This window comes from Coregonus clupeaformis, chromosome 36, assembly GCF_020615455.1.
Source record: "Coregonus clupeaformis isolate EN_2021a chromosome 36, ASM2061545v1, whole genome shotgun sequence".
NCBI lineage: Eukaryota > Metazoa > Chordata > Actinopteri > Salmoniformes > Salmonidae > Coregonus > Coregonus clupeaformis.
The window spans coordinates 28,036,814-28,061,045 of record NC_059227.1 but is presented as its reverse complement, the minus strand read 5'-3'; the positions used below and the strand labels follow the sequence as shown (position 1 = coordinate 28,061,045).

Genomic DNA, 24,232 nt, shown 5'->3' with positions numbered 1-24,232 from the left:
TTTATTTCGTGAGTCTCATCCATTAAAAGCCTATAGTCTATAAGTGTCAGGTTTTTTGTAGGATGGCACACATGACAAGCTGTATTAGCCAATGCCTTGCCCGTCAAAAATGCTAGCAACCCCGACTTCTCCATGCTGAACTTTGGCTGCCATATGCCTCTTCGATTTGGAGTGCTGTCATAAGAATACGTCATACGCCACCTCGCACTTGCTGAAGTCTTTGCTGCAGCGGTCAAGAGCAATTATTGAACATGTAATCGTGAAGTTCGTCAACGCTGTTGGAGCTCCGACTCCTCCTGCGTTTTGTCGTTTAAAAAAGGACAGGCGTGGACTGTGGTGCAACGAGCAATAGTGGGTGTGCGCTGTGCTGGTATTCCTACTAGAGGCAGCTGCGGGAAGAGGAGAGCTCATAATTACCTTTTTACCCGGGTGTGCACCTCGCTCTCACTGACAAGAGCAAAATAAGACACGGATGATGTGTTTTTACTCCCTACCGTTCTCCATTCTCTCTCGGTTAAAAACAAAGGATTCCATAGAAAGGGCGTTGAAAGATTTTACATAAAGACAAGGCTTTTTTCTTTCCAGTCAGTTTTTTTCGGCAAGGGTTTGGTCCATTGTGGAAAACCGAAAATCAAGATGAAATTTCCCACGGAGAACCCAAGAAAACCAGGGAATCCTAACCCTACGCCAGGTTTGTATTCGAACGTTTGGAACGTTTGTCGGTAATCAATGAAAGCAGATCGATTGAGTTAAATGCTTCCAATATTAACGTAACAGTCTATTATAGGTTATTTCGTTTAATTGTATATACTTGAAGTAACCTTTATATCATTGGACCAAAGGTGAAGTTTGAAATGTATTGATAAACATACATTGATGTTATTGACATAGGCTAAGTTAATTTATAACTGCAGTGATTGAGTGCAACACACACATGAGCATGCATTGCATGACCACTATCCAACGAGGAATGGCGCATACCACAACTGTTTTCCCTATTATGAATAAAGCCTACCTATAATCCCACGTAGAGCCACATGTTGGCTATGGCTCTGATCCCACCCCTAAAGAATGTAATAAATTTATTGTTGATGTAGATACTACATTTGGTGGGCACTGATGTGTCTAGGGAAACTGTGCCTGCAATCCACCAAAGCAGCATACATCTTTGTCCAGATAGATAAAGTAGGAGCCATGGAGAGGGATAAGGCTACCTGCCATCTTAATGAGCTTTATGCATTCTTCTTGATTTAGAGAGTGCATGGCTGTTTTGGTGATTGACATTCCCATCAGATTAGGTCCAGGGATAGGCACGACTCCTTGCATCTAGCCTACCTCATGCTGGTAGCATGTTTCCTATTGGCATTTTATGTATAAATATATGTTAACACAATTTAGCCACTAATAAAGGTCTGATTCCTCGTTTATGTTATTTTTAAGGGGAATTGACAATGGCCGCACTCTAGTCTAAAACATGTCTGTTGAGGTGAAGGCTAAATGGCCAATGTGAACTGTCAGTCGGTAATATAATGTCATAAAGGAGCACTTTGTATGTTACAGCTGCTGCAGCATAGTGATGCATTGAGAGCTGGGGTAAAAACACATTGCCTCATCGGATTTAGGTAGAGCTGTAGCTCTGCATGGGTAGTTCCCGCCAATCCTGCATGCATGGCAGGTCAATGCGGCTGCCCTATTCTCGCGCACGATCACATGTTTACCCAGCCGCCTCTCCAGCCACCAGTGCAGCAGGTGACTATACGTTTTCATCGGTATGACCTTCTGGGAGAAATGTCAACCGTGTTTTATGGTCTACATGCAGCCAGCAAAGTGTTGCTCATCAAAATTCATTGCGCCTGCCAGACCAGTGTAGTGAATGTTTTTCCTCACAGTGTGGTTGAATGGTTACATAAATCACCAGCACTAATTAATTATATTTGTTTTCATAATCAAAACCTAGTATACTTTGTACAATGGTTAGGTACATGAGATGTGCCAGAACTGTGACGATTCTTAATATTACATCATGTAATATTGAAAGTAAGCACCTTGAAGGTATAAGCATGAAATAGAAGCAATGCAGCTGAAAAACATATTTGGATGCTTTGGCTATGAATTGTGGATGTTTATAACTACAAAGGCATATCACAAGGGGACAAACAGAAAATCAACTCCTGGTTTTTCTTTCAAATATCATTCAGACAGTACAGCATTAGGAAATTGTTTATCAACCAAGGATGTATTCATATATAAAGGCTCACTTTTTAATCCATAAAAAATTGCATTCTCAGCCTGTTCTTGGGGCTGCCAGCCATACCAGGCCAGAGTATGTGAATCCACTGGCTGATGGAGTGTGCTGATGGAAAACTCCATGCCACTGCTCTGAGATGCCTGCTCATAAAAATGGTATCCAAGAGGTCATCTGACTCTGGAGAAGCAGATAAAGGGCCTCATTGCCAAAATCGCGAAGTATCCCTTCAACCATAATGGGTTTTCAGAAAGCCCACAGAACACATTAGAGATTCTCTCTCTCTCTCTCTCTCTCTCTCTCTCTCTCTCTCTCTCTCTCTCTCTCTCTCTCTCTCTCTCTCTCTCTCTCTCTCTCTCTCTCTCTCTCTCTCTCTCTCTCTCTCTCTCTCTCTCTCTCTCTCTCTCTCTCTCTGTCTGCCACCCTGTGCTGCTCAAACCTTAAGCATCAAGACACACTCCATTACTATTTCATTGTCATACTCCTGGGGCTGACAGACGGAAATAAATTATAAGCCCAAACTGCCCAAAAACATCAAGCCCAGTTCCATGTGGTAGTCGTACCCAGACAATATATTCAACTTATTTACATGCTGTAGGGTGGTAGGGTTCTGTTTTATCCCACCCCTTTGCTTACATCTGGATTGTGCAGTATATGACTACACATTCACTTTTCCTATATTGCAGCACCTAACAATAATGTTTCATCATGTTTTTCTCTGCAGTGGCGGTCCAGACCAAACTGTTCCCCCCCAAGAAGGTCCAGTCAGGTATGATGAGTGCCAGCCTGGTCCAGGCCAGTGTGGCCACCATGCAGAACCCCATGGGCTGCACCGTGCCCCGGCTCTCTCCATCGCGACCTGCCAGCATGGTGGCCAGCATGGAGGCGGTGGGCGAGGATGGCTCACCCCTGTTCACGGTCATGAAGTGGAAGACCGTGGTAGCGGTGTTCGTGGTGGTGGTTGCCTATCTGGTGGGGGGAGGCCTGATGTTCCGGGCGCTGGAGCAGCCCTTCGAGAGCAACCAGAAGGTGACCATCACCGCGGAGAAGGCGGCGTTCCTGCAGAAGCACCCCTGTGTCTCACCGGCGGAGCTGGAGGTGCTTATCAAGGTAAGGAAAGACAGCAGCAGCCACTAGGTCAGTATGTAGTCAATACTGGAGCTCTCCTGTCTCCTCCAGCTCTGTCTGGGGTCCCTAGTGGGGACTCAGGTCTACTGAAACTTGAACTCCGTATCGATCCAATGCTATTTAAGCCCCACACACACATACACTATACAGTAGCCTGTAACACTGCCAGCCATCCTGAAATTGGATACGAACCACAATAAACAGGGTAGTATATAAACATAACTATAGAGTCTAGCTGTGTGTCAGATTGAATTGAAGGCGACCACTGACCACCACGTTGTGGGTGACTGTGTACGGCACTGTGATTGATAAACAGGATACATGTGTGTTATTTTGACCAGCATGCCCAGCAGCCTGAGTGCCAGCATGTGACGTCTTTCAGGCCTTGGCTGCCACTGCCAAACTCTCCTCACTGTGATGCCTAAGACACACGTTATTCCTAGCGCCTCACAGGGAATATGGTTGGCATAACAATGGCTCAGAGACGCGACTGAGGAGAGGTGGAGAATAGAGATCAGAATGGACAAATGCCAATTCCTATGGATGTGTAACAGAGGTGGTTTGGAGAACCACGCTTTATTGAAAAGAACCCTGAATCTTAATCTTGAAGATTTGTGTTATCTCCCTAACCGAATGCCTAGGTTTTAGCTCAGGAGGCTAACACAGTATTGTGGCACACCGGAGGCTTAGTTTTGAACCCCGGTCTGTCACAAATGCATGGCAATATTTGTTATTTTTTTTTATTTTACCCCCTTTTTCGTGATATCCAATTGCGATCTTGTCTCATTCTCAAAGGGCTTGGGAGAGGCATGCATCCTCCGAAACATGACCCGCCAAACCGTGCTTCTTAACACACAAAGGAACCTAAAGACTCTCAGACCATGAGAAACAAGATTCTCTGGTCTGATGAACCCAAGACTGAACTCTTTTGCCTGAATGCCAATCGTCACGTCTGGAGGAAACCTGGCACCATCCCTACGGTGAAGCATGGTGGTGGCAGCATCATGCTGTGGGGATGTTTTTAAGTGGCAGGGACTGGGAGACTAGTCAGGATCGAGGGAAAGATGAACGGAGCAAAATCCAGAGAGATCCTTGATGAAAACCTGTTCCAGAGCGCTCAGGAACTCAGACTGGGGTGAAGGTTTACCTTCCAACAGGACAACAACCCAAAGCACACAGCCAAGACAATGCAGGAGTGGCTTCTGGACAAGTCTCTGAATGTCCTTGAGTGGCCCAGCCAGAGCCCGGACTTGAACCCGATCGAACATCTCTGGAGAGACCTGAAAATAGCTGTGCAGCAACGCTCTCCATCCAACCTGACAGAGCTTGAGAGGATCTGCAGAGAAGAATGGGAGAAACTCCCCAAATACAGGTGTGCCAAGCTTGTAGCGTCATACCCAAGAAGACTTGAGGCTGTAATTGCTGCCAAACGTCCTTCAACAAAGTACTGTGTAAAGGGTCTGAATACTTATGTAAATGTGATATTTCCGTTTTAATTTTTAATACATCTGCAAAAATTGTATCCCTTTTACATTAAGTAATTCTATAGATTTCCTTATTTAGATTCACCTTGATCAATTTGACTTGCAAGGGTATGCCTGTCACGGATTCAGCCGAGGCTGCTCCTCCTCCCTGCTCGGGCAGGCTTCGGCGTTCGTCGTCCCCGGAGTACTAGCTGCCACCGATCTATGTTTCGGTGTTTGACTTGTTGTGTCTGATTGTGTACACCTGTTCCCCATTATGTTGGATGGTATTCCCTATTTAACCCTCTGTCGTGCATTGTGTGTTGTGTGTTATTGTTTTGTGTCATCGACAGTGTACCGGTTGTTAGTTTTCTCCGTTGTTTGGAGACTGTTTATTTCACTGGCGACTTTTATTAAAGTACGATTTCCTGTAGCTCCGTGTCCTGCGTGTGACTTCGCCTACCGCATTTCACTGTCGCCGTTTCTGACAATGCCTGCCATTTCTTTGAGTCCTACTCCCTTTTAGTCGATATTGAAACAAACTTCTCGGACCCAGCTCAAGATAGCTTCCAGAAAACAATAGTTGCTACAATCTAAGGTTTCACCTCCTGAAAAAGAAAAACAGGAAATAAATTAATCTGGATAGGAGGAACATCATAAACTGTGCTTTATTTGATTTGTACTGTAGTACTCTCACTTCTGCAAGGGTCATCAGGGTTTTCAGGGCCAAATGCTTCCAGCTCCTCATAAAACAGCCAGAGTAACACTCAAGAGTTTGGATCAGCCAGATATTGACCACTCAGCCGTGAAACCCTGGATGATAATGGACAGGATAATGTAAGCAAAGGCAGGCCACAGTCCCACCGGTGTAGGGAAACCCAACTACAGGGTATGGCACCAAGCCAAGTTTCTCCTGGTCGGCTCGCCAACAATACACAGTGAAACACATGGGTGCCAGTGTGAATTTTAATAATGAATTAATTGGAAACACTTTGCTCACAATAACTCAAGGATCTTGGGCTTGGGCAATGATTGGAGGTGAGAGGGTTTGTAATTGTTTTTGTTTGAACTGTTTGAACTGTTTTAACTGGGAAACAAGAGGTGGTCATTTATCTTAGATACAGTACAACTCTGAAGCAGTAGAGACATGGGCTAAAGCAGAGGGCAATCAAGTTTAGGAAAATTCCTCTCTAGAAAAAGGTGCTGGGGAATAGAGGGATGCCAATGCACTTGCTAAGGCTCACCGCCTTCGTAGGGCCATGTTGGGGGCCCGTAATGCTTGTAATGTAGAATGGATCTTTTCCTGCAGAGAACCCGAGACAAAATAGGCAATTCAGCACTAATTCGTGGACAAACAGTGCATTCGGAAAGTATTCAGACCCCTTGACTTTTTCCACATTAGTTACAGCTTTATTCTAAAATCGATTACATTGTTTTAAACAATATACCCCATAATGACAAAGCAAAAACAGGTTTACGAAATTTTTGCAAATGTATTAAAAATAAAAACGGAAATATCACATTTACATAAGTATTCAGACCCTTTACTCAGTACTTTGTTGAAGCACCTTTTGCAGCGATTACAGCCTCGAGTCTTCTTGGGTATGACGAAACAAGCTGTATCTGGGGAGTTTCTCCAATTCTTCTCTGCAGATCCTCTCAAGCTCTGTCAGGATGGATGGGGAGCATCGCTGCACAGCTATTTTCAGGTGTCTCCAGAGAATTTCAATTGTGTTCAAGTCCAGGCTACTCTCCCATAAAGGCCTGATTGGTGGAGTGCTGCAGAGATGGTTGTCGTTCTGGAAGGTTCTCCCATCTCCACAGAGGATCTCTGGAGCTCTGTCAGAGTGTTCATCGGGTTCTTGGTCACCTCCCTGACCAAGGCCCTTCTCCCCCGACTGCTCAGTTTGGCCTGGCGGCCAGCTCTAGGAAGAGTCTTGGTGGTTCCAAACTTCTTCCATTTAAGAATGATGGAGGTCACTGTGTTCTTGGGGATCTTCAACGCTGCAGACATTTTTTGGTACCCTTCCCCAGATTTGTCCCTCGATACAATCCTGTCTCGGAGCTCTACGGACAATTCCTTTGACCTCATGGCTTGGTTTTCGCTCTGACATGCACTGTGAACTGTGGGATCTAATATAGACAGGTGTGTGCCTTTCCAAATAATGTCCAATCAATTGAATTTACCACAGGTGGACTCCAATCAAGTTGTAAAAACATCTCAAGGATGATCAATGGAAACAGGATGCCACTGAGCTCAATTTCGAGTGTCATAGCAAAGGGTCTGAATACTTATGTAAGTAAGCTATTTCTGTTTTTTATTTTTTTTATAAATTATCAAAAATATTTTCTGAATGCCCTGTATTTTAGTGCATTCAGAGCATCTGCAATCCAAAATGCGTTCCCCCCTAAAAATACAGCACTGACATTAGCTGACATAAGAATGTCAGACATAGATGTACTTTTCTTCCTGATTGGATCTTTGTGACTCGTATGCTGCAGCATTCAAGGTATTTTGTAATCTAACAGCTAACATGGGATTTCTCATTGAACCATCATCTTTTGAGTTCTTTACGTTTGATAAGAGTCTCCAGGCGTGTTCGGCGTTGGTTAAAGAAACAGTATCCCTTCTGATATATGCAGTAATAATTGTGCTGTGCTGCCAATAATTGCAGCACAGGAAGGCTAAATCGAGCTGTAAGTCTTAAAAGCATCTACTGGGGAATCAGTTATTCTTTAGAGACTATAGTTCTGAAGGACCTACGGTGGATGGAGGTGTGGCTGGGGGAATGTCGACTGCTCCTCCGGGACTCTACTCTGGTGTGATTACTGCTGCTTGGGATAAAACAGAGTACTCATTACAGTATCTTGTCCATTAGTCCTTTAAAGTCCAGTAATGTGCCACATCATGTTATAAGCGTAGCTTGATGTACTACAGTACCCACAACAATCTAGTGACAAGGTCTTTCCATCACACTGATTCTGGAGGATCAATATACCATTTTTTCATCTTTACTGAAGCCATTGGGTAACTTGGCCTTCTGAGTCATTGTTTGGGTACTGGATATTACCAGATCATATTGTTGTTAGCGACTGAATCAGTCTTGTCAAACATAAGGCAGGTTGCAGCCTGTAGTGTAGACTGTAGCAGGCTGGGGGACTGTCAGGGGGAGGGTTTGGTGTGTTATTGTGTGTCACTCCATCCCACTGAGGTCCTACCATGGTGCTTTTACTAATTACCCAACACTAGGGCCATGATTCAGAGGTGTGGAGTGTGTCTGTGCGAGTGAGCATTGACTCACCTACTCACTTCCGCTTCCCCCTCTACCCCCTCTCCTTCTCCAGCCTGTCTCGCTTGAGGATACATTTATTCTTGGGTTTTCATGCGACTGCTGACACATTCCCTCTGCTGACACAGTTATGAAAGTTGCAAAAGGCCTTTAACATGGGGGAGAGGAAACCCAGCAGGCAAAATATGTCCCATGACTTCTAGTTGTCTGATTGAGAAGATATAACCAAATTACAACTGCTCTTTGTTAAGGGTATATTTTTCATGACAAGATCAATACTTTATGGGAAATATATCATATTTTGGTTGTTATCTGGTCAGATAACCAGATTACAACCAGATGAAGACATGAAGACAATATACAACATGACCATAACCGTTATGGCATAACGTCATAAAATACGTCATATTGATGTAATTGCAACCAGTTTTGCCCGCTGGGCAGGGCCCAGACTTCCTTTTGACTGTATTATAGCTCATGAACACTTTAAATATTCATTTTGGACCTGCATTCATTTGCATAATTATTAATGAAATCTCAACCTTCCTATGTCCTCGGCTTAGGGCTCGATTCAATCCGTGGAAGATCTGCATTGTAGCGCGGTTTAGATGTAAAGGTTATTTCCGATTGAGCCGACATATGCAGCGTTTACTGTGAATGCAGTCTCTGCGAACGCGGAAACATTGCCTTTAAATGTCAATTGCGCTATAACGCTGATCTTCTGCACTATGGATTGCATCATGTCCTTAGTTAGTTTGAAGTTTTGTTGACATTTGTCATGATAATAACGTGCAGAGATCCTGCCCAATTTCAGCTAAGATATACAGTATGTACATATTCTAATCATACAGTATATGTAAGAATAACAAAGCACCATGAGGCCTCCTATTTAATGTGAAAGGTGATTATTCTGTGGCAGAGAAAAGGGCAGATGATAAGAAGTGCTGGGACATGTGCCAACCTGCCAAGCTGCCAGGCTGCTGCTTTAGTGTCTTAGCCCAGAGGTACAGCCTATTGGACAGGCAAGGCATGCCAGGGCAGTGCAGGGAAGAGCAGGGCTTCAGCCAGACTACTGGTTGGAGATGTATACTTATCTCCTCAGCATTCTCTGTCAGTTCTGTGGCGACGACAGTGATAGACTCCTCCTGTGAAATCTCTGGAATAGTTTTTCCTCAGCTGTTTATGGGGGTAGGGAGTGACTTTGAGTATCCATCCACTACAGAATAAAGTCCCCCTGTGCCAAGTCATGTCTAGTACTTGCACAAGTGTCAATAACATAATTTAACAGTATAACCGTTTGCCAAGTTAGCTTGGCAGGCTTGCATACATTACTGCATGTGGTGTCAATGGGTCCTGACAATAAGTATGTGGCATGTATTGGTTTACTGAGAAGGCCCTCCACAAACAGAGAATGTTCAGCAGAGGAATGTACATGCAAGTACATTAGGAGAGAATGATTGTTATGAATAGGAGGTTACAGAAGCAATGCAGAGAAGCCATGTGGTTGAACATGGCTGAAAGATCAATCAGATTATCAGATCGTTCATACTTTAGGATATATTTTAAATTAATATTTCAGAGTCATCCTTGATGGTGTTGGCTGCTTCTGAGGAGATTATATTCATATTTTTTGGGGGAACTCATTCTGGGTGTTCTGAAGCAAAACCCATTCAGATAGAAATGCTGAACACCTTTTATTATTCTTGCATGCTGCTGCACTGCCCCAGTGCCAACTCTTCACCAGTCCTCTGATTCAGGATTTCCCCAACTCGGTCCTGGGGCCCCCCCTGGGTGCACGTTTTGGTTTTTGGCCTAGCATTACACAGCTGATTCAAATAACCAGCTCATCATCAAGCTTGGATTATTTGAATAAGCTGTGTAGTGCTAGGACTGAGTTTGGGAAACCCTGCTCTGATCCATGCAGGATTTTCATTTAAACGTAAATAATGAGCTGGGGAACAGGATGGGGCTCAGGGAAAGTAACACTGCCGCTATCTCGCTCTCCAACCAAGGTGCATGAATTGAGGAGCAAACTGAAGTGAAGAGGAAATTCAGCAAATCTTGGAGGACAGTGGAAGTTGATAAAATGCATGTTTGTTGATAAAGGCCCAGTGCAGTCAAAAACGTGATTTTCCTATGTTTTATATATATTTCCACACTATGAGGTACAGTGGCTTGCGAAAGTATTCACCCCCCTTGGCATTTTTCTTATTTTGTTGCCTTACAACCTGGAATTAAAATGTTTTTTTGGGGGGTTTGTATCATTTGATTTACACAACATGCCTACCACTTTGAGTCTGCCTACCACACCAAAGTCAATACTTTGTAGAGCCACCTTTTGTAGCAATTACAGCTGCAAGTCTCTTGGGGTATGTCTCTATAAGCTTGGCACATCTAGCCACTGGGATATTTGCCCATTCTTCAAGGCAAAACTGCTCCAGCTCCTTGAAGTTGGATGGGTTCCGCTGGTGTACAGCAATCTTTAAGTCATACCACAGATTCTCAATTGGATTGAGGTCTGGGCTTTGACTAGGCCATTCCAAGACATTTAAATATTTCCCCTTAAACCACTCAAGTGTTGCTTTAGCAGTATGCTTAGGGTCATTGTCCGGCTGGAAGGTGAACCTCCGTCCCAGTCTCAAATCTCTGGAAGACTGAAACAGGTTTCCCTCAAGAATTTCCCTGTATTTAGCACCATCCATCATTCCTTCAATTCTGACCAGTTTCCCAGTCCCTACCGATGAAAAACATCCCCACAGCATGATGCTGCCACCACCATGTTTCACTGTGGGGATGGTGTTCTCGGGGTGATGAGAGGTGTTGGGTTTGCGCCAGACATAGCATTTTCCTTGATGGCCAAAAAGCTACATTTTAGTCTCATCTGACCAGAGTACCTTCTTCCATATGTTTGGGGAGTCTCCCACTTGCTTATTATTTTCTTTAAGCAATGGCTTTTTTCTGGCCACTCTTCCGTAAAGCCCAGCTCTGTGGAGTGTACGGCTTAAAGGGTTCCTACGGACAGATACTCCAATCTCCGCTGTGGAGCTTTGCAGCTCCTTCAGGGTTATCTTTGGTCTCTTTGTTGCCTCTCTGATTAATGCCCTCCTTGCCTGGTCCATGAGTTTTGGTGGGCTGCCCTTTCTTGGCAGGTTTGTTGTGGTGCCATATTCTTTCAATTTTTTTATAATGGATTTAATGGTGCTCCGTGGGATGTTCAAAGTTTCTGATATTTTTGTATAACCCAACCCTGATCTGTACTTCTCCACAACTTTGTCCCTGACCTGTTAGGAGAGCACCTTGGTCTTCATGGTGCCGCTTTCTTGGTGGTGTTTCAGACTCTGGGGCCTTTCAGAACAGGTGTGTGTATATATACTGAGATCATGTGACACTTAGATTGCACACAGGTGGACTTTATTTAACTAATTATGTGACTTTTGAAGGTAATTGGTTGCACCAGATGTTATTTACGGCCTTCATAGCAAATACATATGCACGCACCACTTTTCCGTTATTTATTTTTTAGATTTTTTAAAAACAAGTTATGTTTTTAATTTCACTTCACCAATTTGGACTATTTTGTGTATGTCCATTACATGAAATCCAAATAAAAATCCATTTAAATTACAGGTTGTAATGCAAAAAAAATTTGAAAAACGCCAAGGGGGATGAATACTTTTGCAAGGCACTGTATATCATTAATTTATAAGTCAAAAGATTAATGTAGCAACTAAGGATTCTAGCTTTAAACATATTTTTACCAAATAAGTTGACTGAGAACACATTCTCATTTACGGCAACAACCTGTTGTAGGGGAGAGGAGAGGGACTGAATGAATACCAAAGTCTTACCAAATAAAAATAAAAGCTATTTTAAAGTTTAGCGTGTCCAAAGAGTCAGAGTTGTTGCATTATATAAGGACGATACAAACAAAATGTGGGGCAGATGTAAAGTAGATGAATGCAGTAATGGTTCTTCAAACTTACCTATGATTAGACTCTCAGTTTGGAAAGTGGAGCTGATTGCATGTGTAACCAACCAGAGTTCAAACCCGGGTCTCCTGCGCATCCCAATAATGTGTTAGCCCGCTGTGCTAAAGCCAAGGCATTTGCTCAGAGAGTTAGCGCAAGTCTTAAGGTTTCGGGCAAGGTTAGTCATCACTCAAGCATGGTTTGCCGAGCCACCTCCGTTACACATGCACCCATCAACTATCAGCATGGTCTGTGATGATCAGATACAATCAGGTCCATCTGAAGCTCTCTCTCTGTACTCTACAACTGGACTGTCATGGCCTCTCCTCCTCTGCCCTTGTTTACTTGCCCTTCAACCGCCTCCACACACCTATCCCACCATCCCTCACACCCTGAGCTACTTCCTGTTGCTCGCCACTCCGAAGCTCCATCTGGCGTGTCGGCTTCCTGCCGGGTAGACTGGCAGACAGGCGCAGAGTGTGAGGGCTGCTCAGGGCATCGTGGGCACCATGTGCCCCGCCCGCCCCATGGTACCTCTCTCACAGTGTGGCACTGTCATGATGATTCACCGTGCAGAGGCGTCATCAGCGGTAAGCTACACAGCAGTCATATGTTACGCAACTGGCTGCTTTATGAAATCACATTGGAAAGTTTGATGGATCCTTATGCGGAAGCCCCCCTGAGAATTCAGCTATTCAAAATGCAACTATAGGATAACTAATAGACAGACTCTCAAGAGACTCTATGCCACCAAACAATGCTGCAATTTTGTACACAACGCTAGCATCTTTATCCGTTTGATGTAGTCTATTTCTTATGATCTGTTGAATGTCTTTGTACAGTGGGGGAAAAAAGTATTTAGTCAGCCACCAATTGTGCAAGTTCTCCCGCTTAAAAAGATGAAAGAGGCCTGTAATTTTCATCATAGGTACACGTCAACTATGACAGACTAAATGAGAAAAAAAAATCCAGAAAATCACATTGTAGGATTTTTAATGAATTTTTTGGCAAATTATGGTGGAAAATAAGTATTTGGTCAATAACAAAAGTTTCTCAATACTTTGTTATATACCCTTTGTTGGCAATGACACAGGTCAAACGTTTTCTGTAAGTCTTCACAAGGTTTTCACACACTGTTGCTCGTATTTTGGCCCATTCCTCCATGCAGATCTCCTCTAGAGCAGTGATGTTTTGGGGCTGTCGCTGGGCAACACGGACTTTCAACTCCCTCCAAAGATTTTCTATGGGGTTGAGATCTGGAGACTGGCTAGGCCACTCCAGGACCTTGAAATGCTTCTTACGAAGCCACTCCTTCGTTGCCCGGGCGGTGTGTTTGGGATCATTGTCATGCTGAAAGACCCAGCCACGTTTCATCTTCAATGCCCTTGCTGATGGAAGGAGGTTTTCACTCAAAATCTAACGATACATGGCCCCATTCATTCTTTCCTTTACATGGATCAGTCGTCCTGGTCCCTTTTCAGAAAAACAGCCCCAAAGCATGATGTTTCCACCCCTATGCTTCACAGTAGGTATGGTGTTCTTTGGATGCAACTCAGCATTCTTTGTCCTCCAAACACGACGAGTTGAGTTTTTACCAAAAAGTTATATTTTGGTTTCATCTGACCATATGACATTATCCCAATCCTCTTCTGGATCATCCAAATGCACTCTAGCAAACTTCAGACGGGCCTGGACATGTACTGGCTTAAGCAGGGGGACACGTCTTGCACTGCATGATTTGAGTCCCTGGCGGCGTAGTGTGTTACTGATGGTAGGCTTGTTACTTTGGTCCCAGCTCTCTGCAGGTCATTCACTAGGTCCCCCCGTGTGGTTCTGGGATTTTTGCTCACCGTTCTTGTGATAATTTTGACCCCACGGGGTGAGATCTTGCGTGGAGCCCCAGATCGAGGGAGATTGTCAGTGGTCTTGTATGTCTTCCATTTCTTAATAATTGCTCCCACAGTTGATTTCTTCAAACCAAGCTGCTTACCTATTGCAGATTCAGTCTTCCCAGCCTGGTGCAGATCTACAATTTTGTTTCTGGTGTCCTTTGACAGCTCTTTGGTCTTGGCCATAGTGGAGTTTGGAGTGTGACTGTTTGAGGTTGTGGACAGGTGTCTTTTATACTGATAACAAGTTCAAACAGGTGCCATTAATACAGGTAACGAGTGGAGGACAGAGGAGCCTCTTAAAGAAGAAGTTATAGGTCTGTGAGAACCAGAAATCTTGCTTGTTTGTAGGTGACCAAATACTTATTTTCCACCATAATTTGCAAATAAATTCATTACAAATCCTACAATGTGATTTTCTGGAGTTTTTTTTCTCAATTTGTCTGTCATAGTTGACGTGTACCTATGATGAAAATTACAGGCCTCTCTCATCTTTTTAAGTGGGAGAACTTGCACAATTGGTGGCTGACTAAATACTTTTTTTCCCCACTGTATGTGTGCCCAGCACTCTGTAGATGCAGTGAATGCTGGGGTCAGCCCGATAGGAGACACATCCTATAACTCCAGTCACTGGGACCTGGGCAGTGCCTTTTTCTTCGCTGGAACCGTCATCACAACCATAGGTAATGGTTTTAGTATTGGATTAGGATTACATACACCTGCTACTACATTGGTCACCATTATCGAAACTCCATTAAGGCCTATGTGATCTATCATAACTGTTACTTGTTATTCCTTACCATCCATTCAACCCTTTATTTATAATGGTCCTTTCAGGAATAGGCAATAGATTGTTCTCGCTGAAACAATGATAATAGTAGTGGCAATTCACCTTATTTAAACTGCGGCCATTGTTCATTGACCAACGTGAATTTCTTAAAGTTAAAGGTTTTTTTTTGCAGGGTAGGAAGTGAAGTGCTCCGTTGAAACCAATTTAAAAAAACTTTCTTAAGTGTGACCTGTAGATTAAAACCACTGCATACCTACACGGTAAAATGATATTTGATTTGGGATACTCAGAAAAACATTGCTAGAGTATTGTCATTGTCATCGGCCATGATTTGAAAAGACGGGACCATTTATTAGCTACCCACGTTAGCTGGTAGAACGTTCAGCTGTGAATAGGGTCTATACCTGCAAACTGGTTTTTTATATAAGATAGATCTGGAATTGGTATGTGAGTATGAGTCATCTGTCAGATAAAATGTAGTGAGCTGCTCCACTCCTAGGAATAAGGGGGTGCTGAGAATGTGTTGTTGATGCACTACAGATGGCTATATCGGTCCGCTAATACAGGATTAGTAAAGGCCCAGTGCACTACTTTATTTTTTATTATTTTTTAATACTGTATATACAGTGGGGAGAACAAGTATTTGATACACTGCCGATTTTGCAGGTTTTCCTACTTACAAAGCATGTAGAGGCCTGTAATTTTTATCATAGGTACAATTCAACTGTGAGAGATCAGAACAAAAATCCAGAAAATCACATTGTATGATCTTTAAGTAATTCATTTGCATTTTATTGCATGACATAAGTATTTGATCACCTACCAACCAGTAAGAATTCCGGCTCTCACAGACCTGTTAGTTTTTCTTTAAGAAGCCCTCATGTTCTCCACTCATTACCTGTATTAACTGCACCTGTTTGAACTCGTTACCTGTATAAAAGACACCTGTCCACACACTCAATCAAACAGACTCCAACCTCTCCACAATGGCCAAGACCAGAGAGCTGTGTAAAGACATCAGGGATACAATTGTAGACCTGCACAAGGCTGGGATGGGCTACAGGACAATAGGCAAGCAGCTTGGTGAGAAGGCAACAACTGTTGGCGCAATTATTAGAAAATGGAAGAAGTTCAAGATGACGGTCAATCACCCTCGGTCTGGGGCTCTATGCAAGATCTCACCTCATGGGGCATCAATGATCATGAGGAAGGTGAGGGATCAGCCCAGAACTACACGGCAGGACCTGGTCAATGACCTGAAGAGAGCTGGGACCACAGTCTCAAAGAAAACCATTAGTAACACACTACGCCGTCATGGATTAAAATCCTGCAGCGCACGCAAGGTCCCCCTGCTCAAGCCAGCGCATGTCCAGGCCCGTCTGAAGTTTGCCAATGACCATCTTGATGATCCAGAGGAGGAATTGGAGAAGGTCATGTGGTCTGATGAGACAAAAATAGAGCTTTTTGGTCTAAACTCCACTCGCCGTGTTTGGAGAAAGAAGAAGGATGAGTACAACCCCAAGACACCATCCCAACCGTGAAGCATGGAGGTGGAAACATGATTCTTTGGGGATGCTTTTCTGCAAAGGGGACAGGACGACTGCACCGTATTGAGGTGAGGATGGATGGGGCCATGTATCGCGAGATCTTGGCCAACAACCTCCTTCCCTCAGTAAGAGCATTGAAGATGGGTCGTGGCTGGGTCTTCCAGCATGACAACGACCCGAAACACACAGCCAGGGCAACTAAGGAGTGGCTCCGTAAGAAGCATCTCAAGGTCCTGGAGTGGCCTAGCCAGTCTCCAGACCTGAACCCAATAGAACATCTTTGGAGGGAGCTGAAAGTTCGTATTGCCCAGCGACAGCCCCGAAACCTGAAGGATCTGGAGAAGGTCTGTATGGAGGAGTGGGCCAAAATCCCTGCTGCAGTGTGTGCAAACCTGGTCAAGACCTACAGGAAACGTATGATCTCTGTACTTGCAAACAAAGGTTTCTGTACCAAATATTAAGTTCTGCTTTTCTAATGTATCAAATACTTATGTCATGCAATAAAATGCACATTAATTACTTTAAAATCATACAATGTGATTTTCTGGATTTTTTTAGATTCCGTCTCTCACAGTTGAAGTGTACCTATGATAAAAATGACAGACCTCTACATGCTTTGTAAGTAGGAAAACCTGCAAAATCGGCAGTGTATCAAATACTTGTTCTCCCCACTGTATATGTTTTCTTCAGATTTTTCAGGAGGTGCTGCAGCACCCTCAGCACCCCTACTTTCCACAGCTATGGTCGTTACCAGGCAGTGTAGGTGTAGTTCAAGTCAAGTGCAAGGGCTGATGAAACATTCTGACATTTCACCTGAGGTAATGTTGTTTACATAGACTAGAGACAATCAAGACGTTAGGAGCCAGTTTCCCAGACCCAAACTAAAAAGCATGTTAATGGACAATATCTATTGAAAGTGCTTTTTAGTCCAGCAATTTGTTTTATTAATCTGTGTCTGGGAAACTGGCCTTATAGGTTCTGTGTTGCTCTGGCTCTGTGTTATCTGTGTGGAAATCACAGCATCAATCATAGCATTGTCTTCAAAAGAACCTTCCAAACCATTAGCACCCCTGACTACTGGATGTCTTCAGTTTGATGGATGGCGGACAGAAGCTTTTTCCACTGCAAGCAGTGGAGAAAAGGGACAGAAGCTTAGCTAGCAGACAGTATGTTAGCCTTTTGTAGATAGCAGGATGTGTGTAAGTCTATGGAGGAGAGGAGATGGAATTGCTATCCCACTGTGGTTGTGTCTGCCATTGATAGGAAAGAGGTCTCATCACATCCAGAAAACATGCCCTTCTCTTTCTCTGTCCTTCCACAGGGTATGGTAACATTGCTCCGAGCACTGAGGGAGGGAAGATTTTCTGTATCCTATATGCAATATTTGGCATCCCTCTGTTTGGGTTCCTACTAGCCGGTGTGGGGGACCAGCTAGGGACCATATTCGTGAAAAGCATCGCCAAGGTGGAGAAAATGTTCAGGGTAAGTTCACAGCATACGGTAATCCACAACAATATGACAAATATAAACAATAAGTACAGTGAGGGAAAAAAGTATTTGATCCCCTGCTGATTTTGTACATTTGCCCACTGACAAAGACATGATCAGTCTATAATTTTAATGGTACGTTTATTTGAACAGTGAGAGACAGAATAACAAAAAAAAAATCCAGAAAAATCCACATCAAAAATGTTATAAATTGATTTGCATTTTAATGAGGGAAATAAGTATTTGACCCCCTCTCAATCAGAAAGATTTCTGGCTCCCAGATGTCTTTTATACAGGTAACGAGCTGAGATTAGGAGCACACTCTTAAAGGGAGTGCTCCTAATCTCATTTTGTTACCTGTATAAAAGACACATGTACCACAGAAGCAATCCATCAATCAGATTCCAAACTCTCCACCATGGCCAAGACCAAAGAGCTCTCCAAGGATGTCAGGGACAAGATTGTAGACCTACACAAGGCTGGAATGGGCTACAAGACCATCGCCAAGCAGCTTGGTGAGAAGGTGACAACAGTTGGTGCGATTATTCGCAAATGAAAGAAACACAAAATAACTGTCAATCTCCCTCGGCCTGGGGCTCCATGCAAGATCTCACCTCGTGGAGTTGCAATGATCATGAGAACAGTGAGGAATCAGCCCAGAACTACACAGGAGGATCTTGTCAATGATCTCAAGGCAGCTGGGACCATAGTCACCAAGGAAACAATTGGTAACACACTACGCCGTGAAGGACTGAAATTCTGCAGCGCCCGCAAGGTCCCCCTGCTCAAGAAAGCACATATACATGCCCGTCTGAAGTTTGCCAATGAACATCTGAATGATTCAGAGGAGAACTGGGTGAAAGTGATGTGGTCAGATGAGACCAAAATGGAGCTCTTTGGCATCAACTCAACTCGCTGTGTTTGGAGGAGGAAGAATGCTGCCTATGACCCCAAGAACACCATCCCCACCGTCAAACATGGAGGTGGAAACATTATGCTTTGGGGGTGTTTTTCTGCTAAGGGGACAGGACAACTTCACCGCATCAAAGGGACGATGGACGGGGCCATGTACCGTCAAATCTTGGGTGAGAACCTCCTTCCCTCAGCCAGGGCATTGAAAATGGGTCGTGGATGGGTATTCCAGCATGACAATGACCCAAAACACACGGCCAAGGCAACAAAGGAGTGGCTCAAGAAGATGCACATTAAGGTCCTGGAGTGGCCTAGCCAGTCTCCAGACCTTGATCCCATAGAAAATCTGTTGAGGGAGCTGAAGGTTCGAGTTGCCAGAGGGGTCAAATACTTATTTCCCTCATTAAAATGCAAATTAATTCATAACATTTTTGACATGCGTTCTTGTGGATTTTTTTGTTGTTTTTCTGTCTCTCACTGTTCAAATAAACCTACCATTAAAATTATAGACTGATCATGTCTTTGTCAGTAGGCAAACGTACAAAATCAGCAGGGGATCAAATACTTTTTTCCCTCACTGTACATGTAGAGATGCTGATTTAAGAAACATTTGCAGTGGTCTCTTAATTTATTCCAGAGCTGTAGATGTGTTGACTGTTATAAAGGCACTGGATTATGAGCTGTCTTGTGTGCTAAATGAACAAATGAAGTAGGCAGTGGCATGGTGCATATAGCCATAGAAGCACAGTGACATATGCCTCAATGCAGTCATTTTCGTGGCTTATTGGGGGTGTGGCTTTCAGTTAGTTATTCTTGGCAACCCATCCTGTGAGAGTGAATGTCATTCCAGTTCATCTGTTCTGTTATATTTCATCAAATCTGACTAACCCAGTGCACTGCTTGCTATGAATTATATCTGATGGTGTTTGCATATTTAGGTAAAAATACATAATGTTGCGTTTGGAACATTGATATGTAAAGAGCATAAAAATTAATTATAAGAAAACCATTTTTTTCTCAATCTGATTGGGTGGGCCTGGCTCCCCACCCGTCCCTATGCACCAGGTTGAAAGTAAAAGTGTTCTGTACTGAGTGAGGTGTTATCATCTACTAATGATGTGTTTACATTATGGGTTGTTAATGAGCAGGGGGCGATGGCTGTCGTGCTTTATTCTGATTGGCCCAACAGTTACCCTCCGCTCTGTTCTGGCCTGTGGGGTATTATAGTGTAATAATAATAAATTAGTGTAGCAGTCAAACAGGAACACCTACGGTGAGAGCTGTACTGAGTGAGCTGTGCCTCTGTGACAGCCCACAGTCACAACCACCATTACGCCTCGTTTGAGCTAATCATGAATCTTATGCATCTTTAGCTCATCACCAGGCAGTATCAATGTGTATAAATACTGTAGAAACCACCTTGTCAGAGTCACAACTGTCATCACTCGAACGCAGTAGGGACGCCACCACAGAATGGCCTTGGCCTTATGGCCTCCATAACTCACACTGTGTGTGTGTGTGTGTGTGTGTGTCTGTGCCTGTTCGTCTGTGTGTGTGTGTGAGCGCGCTGTGTTTGTTTGTGTGTGTGTATATATGTGTGTGTCTTCTTCTCCTCTCCCAGCATAAACAGAACCAGATCAGCCAGACCAAGATCCGAGTGGCCTCCACGTTACTCTTCATCCTGGCGGGTTGTATCCTCTTCGTCACCATCCCAGCTGTCATCTTCAAACACATAGAAGGCTGGACGGGACTGGAGGCCATCTACTTTGTTGTCATCACTCTGACAACTATTGGAATAGGAGACTATGTGGCAGGTGAGAGCTAGATTAATTATTAGTTCATATTCAGTATAAAAATGTATGCACTCACTAACTGTAAGTCGCTCTGGATAAGAGCGTCTGCTAAATGACTAAAATGTAAATGTAATGTTTCTGTTGTGAATAATGCCATAATGAGATGATTATCTGAAAATGATTCTTACTAAATCAAATCAAATCAAATCAAATTTTATTGGTCACATGCGCCGAATACAACAGGTGCAGACATTACAGTGAAATGCTTACTTACAGCCCTTAACCAACAGTGCATTTATTTTAAACAAAAAAAGTAAGAATAAAACAACAACAAAAAAGTGTTGAGAAAAAAAAGAGCAGAAGTAAAATAAAGTGACAGTAGGGAGGCTATATATACAGTAAAATAAAGTGACAGTAGGGAGGCTATATATACAGGGGGGGGTACCGTTGCATAGTCAATGTGCGGGGGCACCGGCTAGTTGAGGTAGTTGAGGTAATATGTACATGTAGGTAGAGTTAAAGTGACTATGCATAAATACTTAACAGAGTAGCAGCAGCGTAAAAAGGATGGGGTGGGGGGCAGTGCAAATATTCCGGGTAGCCATGATTAGCTGTTCAGGAGTCTTATGGCTTGGGGGTAGAAGCTGTTGAGAAGTCTTTTGGACCTAGACTTGGCACTCCGGTACCGCTTGCTGTGCGGTAGCAGAGAGAACAGTCTATGACTAGGGTGGCTGGAGTCTTTGACAATTTTGAGGGCCTTCCTCTGACACCGCCTGGTATAGAGGTCCTGGATGGCAGGGAGCTTTGCCCCAGTGATGTACTGGGCCGTACGCACTACCCTCTGTAGTGCCTTGCGGTCAGAGGCCAAGCAGTTGCCATACCAGGCGGTGATGCAACCAGTCAGGATGCTCTCGATAAATAACAGCCATGTTGAGTCAGTTTTCTACACTAAGACATCATAAAGGCCCATACAGTACATAATAACAACTAATACATCGTTTTAATTAATGTGTTACCAAAATTGTTATTATAACAACTGTTGCGGCCATTCATTTTGCTTCAAAATCTGTTATGGTTGGAGGCGATGGCGTCATGCACCCCCAAAATCTGAGGGGGCAAAAGTACATGAGGATGGCTGCGGGGTGGTTGGAGAATTTAGCATTTTTCAAACACCTGAAACAGCGATTTCCTGCAATCTAGATCCATAATAATTATTCTTAATTCTATATAAAAAAATATGCATATTTTTCTGCATATTTAAGCATACCTCTTGAGCTGTCTGTATCCTCCTGGTGATTCTTTTTATAAATAAACTAAATATGCTTCTTTGGATCTCTGCAAAAATCTGGGTAAAATAATGTGTCTTATTCAGTACATTTAGTTATTGCTTGCTTTTCTAAAGTCTACCAACGTTGCCAGCAGGCATGCCAGCTAAGATAATTAGACAAGCTAGCTACTCTAACTTGATTGATAGCTTGAAATGGCTTCTTGGTAGCTAGTTATGAGGTTGGGAGATTGTGAACCTATTGGGATGCTAGCTAAAGCCAACTTCATAAAATTGCTAGGTGGCTAGTAGTACTACAGACAAACATCAACACAATAGTTATTTTTTAAACAGGACAAATCTGAGGGAGCAATTGCCCCTGTGCCCCCTATTGGCATGACACTACTGTTTGGAGGAGCTACTATTCAAACGTTTTCCTACCACAACTTGGCACCTTGTTCTGTGCCATTATTACTACGGCTCAATATTGATCATTAATGGAGGTGTCTTTATGGGCGTGGAAGGTGCTGATAATGTGAAATGCAGTTTGTTTATTGTCTTAGTGAATTGAAGTCCATTAGGAGGCTCTCATAGCTTGATCTCACTGACCGAGCTGCTGCCACACTGCACTGATGAATTATTTCCCAATCACTCTTTGACACACAAGCACTTGTCTGAGAAATTTAGCTTTGTTCGTTTCTGTTCTCTGGATTTTAGCCCATCAGCTTAAGATATTCAGGTAGAAAATGTGCCAATAGAATCAGTGTATATCAGGGTCATGTTTAATAGTCACCAAACGGAAGAAAATGGACTGATACAGGGAGGGATTACCTGTACTTATCCAATAAGAAACACAAATTTTTGTTAACAGTTAAAAAATGTTTTGCTATGGTTAGCCCTTCTGAACACGACCCATGTCTCTCATCATGCTGAATGTTTCATTGTTTCTTTACATCCTATAGGAGGGGACCGGAGGGTCGAGTATCGTAATTGGTATAGACCACTGGTGTGGTTCTGGATTCTGGTGGGGTTGGCCTATTTCGCTGCTGTACTGAGCATGATCGGTGACTGGCTGAGGGTCCTGTCCAAGAAGACAAAAGAGGAGGTAAGATTCTTTACGTGTGGGTGGCATTATATGACCATACTACTACGGTATAGAGCTGTAATGGTGTAGTTGAACACTACATGGGCTTAGCAGTTTCTCAAGTATCCCATTAGAAGAACATTAAAGGATTAAAATAGACATTCAAATTGTTAAACCATGAAAATAGTTGTTGTTTAATTTCTAACCTCGAAAGGAGAGACTGCAATCTACGCTTTCGTTTTGTTTACCTACTGTAGCTACTGCCACCAATTCTGTAATTTGATTAACTATCCAATTCTCATGCGTTATAGTATTTTACGGTGTGGAATTCCCTTGGTTTTATCTTTCCGTGCTCCAGGTCGGAGAGATCAAGGCCCACGCGGCCGAGTGGAAGGCCAACGTACGCGCCGAGTTCCGGGAGACGCGGCGGCGCCTGAGTGTGGAGGTCAGCGACAAGCTCCAGCGGACCGCCACCATCCGCAGCATGGAGCGCCGTCAGCTGGGCCTGGACCAGTGGGCCGTCTCCATGGACATGCTCTCCCCCGGAACGCCGTGCTGCCTTCAACAGCCTGGACACTAACCCCTACAAGACCTCGTCTCAGGAGAGCATCGACACGAAACTCAACAACCTGCGTCTAAGGGGGGCAGAGTGTGATCCGCGCCGGTCCGACAGTGTGGCCTCCTCTGACGACAACATCTTTAATCGCCTGGGTTCCGTCACCAAGCTGGCCAAGAGGAACAAGAACCGCGAGCTGAAGAAGAATATCCCAGATGAGCTACAATGCAGGCCCTATAGTACTCCACCTATGGAGATGGGGAAGAGGAAGGAGGAAGAGGAGGAGGAGGAGGAGGAAGAGGAGGGGTTAGACAAAAAGTTCAACACCAGCCTGTCCGATCTGCCGCTGTTCGTTGAAGTGTGCAAGCCCCATAATGGTTTCACAGTACCATTCATACCACTACAGACCAAAGAAAAAAATACTGAGGGGGAAACACTTGAACTTGAAGAAAAGGAGCTGCGTATCAAGATGGATCCTTAAAAATGTTGATTGTTCTTATGTGGTAAAGGAGGTTTTAAACCTCACCACCGTATGTGCCTTACATCTCTCTCACTCCTTTGTGTGCTTGATATTGGGGGAACTGTTGTGTCCCTGTGTGCTATGTAATGTTATTCAATATTCACTGTGCCCTAATAACCTGAAGAAAATACATTGACATCATACGTTTCTACAATCACCTGGTAAAAGATTGAGATTGGAGGTTCTTGTGGTACAGAACAACGAAAATGATGGAGTTTGTTTTGAGTGAACGGGAAGATGGCTGCTATTCAGAAGAGTCGATAATAAAGCAAGTAAGATGCTTTGATGTCTCTTT

General features: G+C 43.7%; 1 pseudogene; it reads left to right on the top strand.

Moving 5' to 3' along the window:
- LOC121552642 lies at positions 1-24,232 on the top strand (annotated as a pseudogene).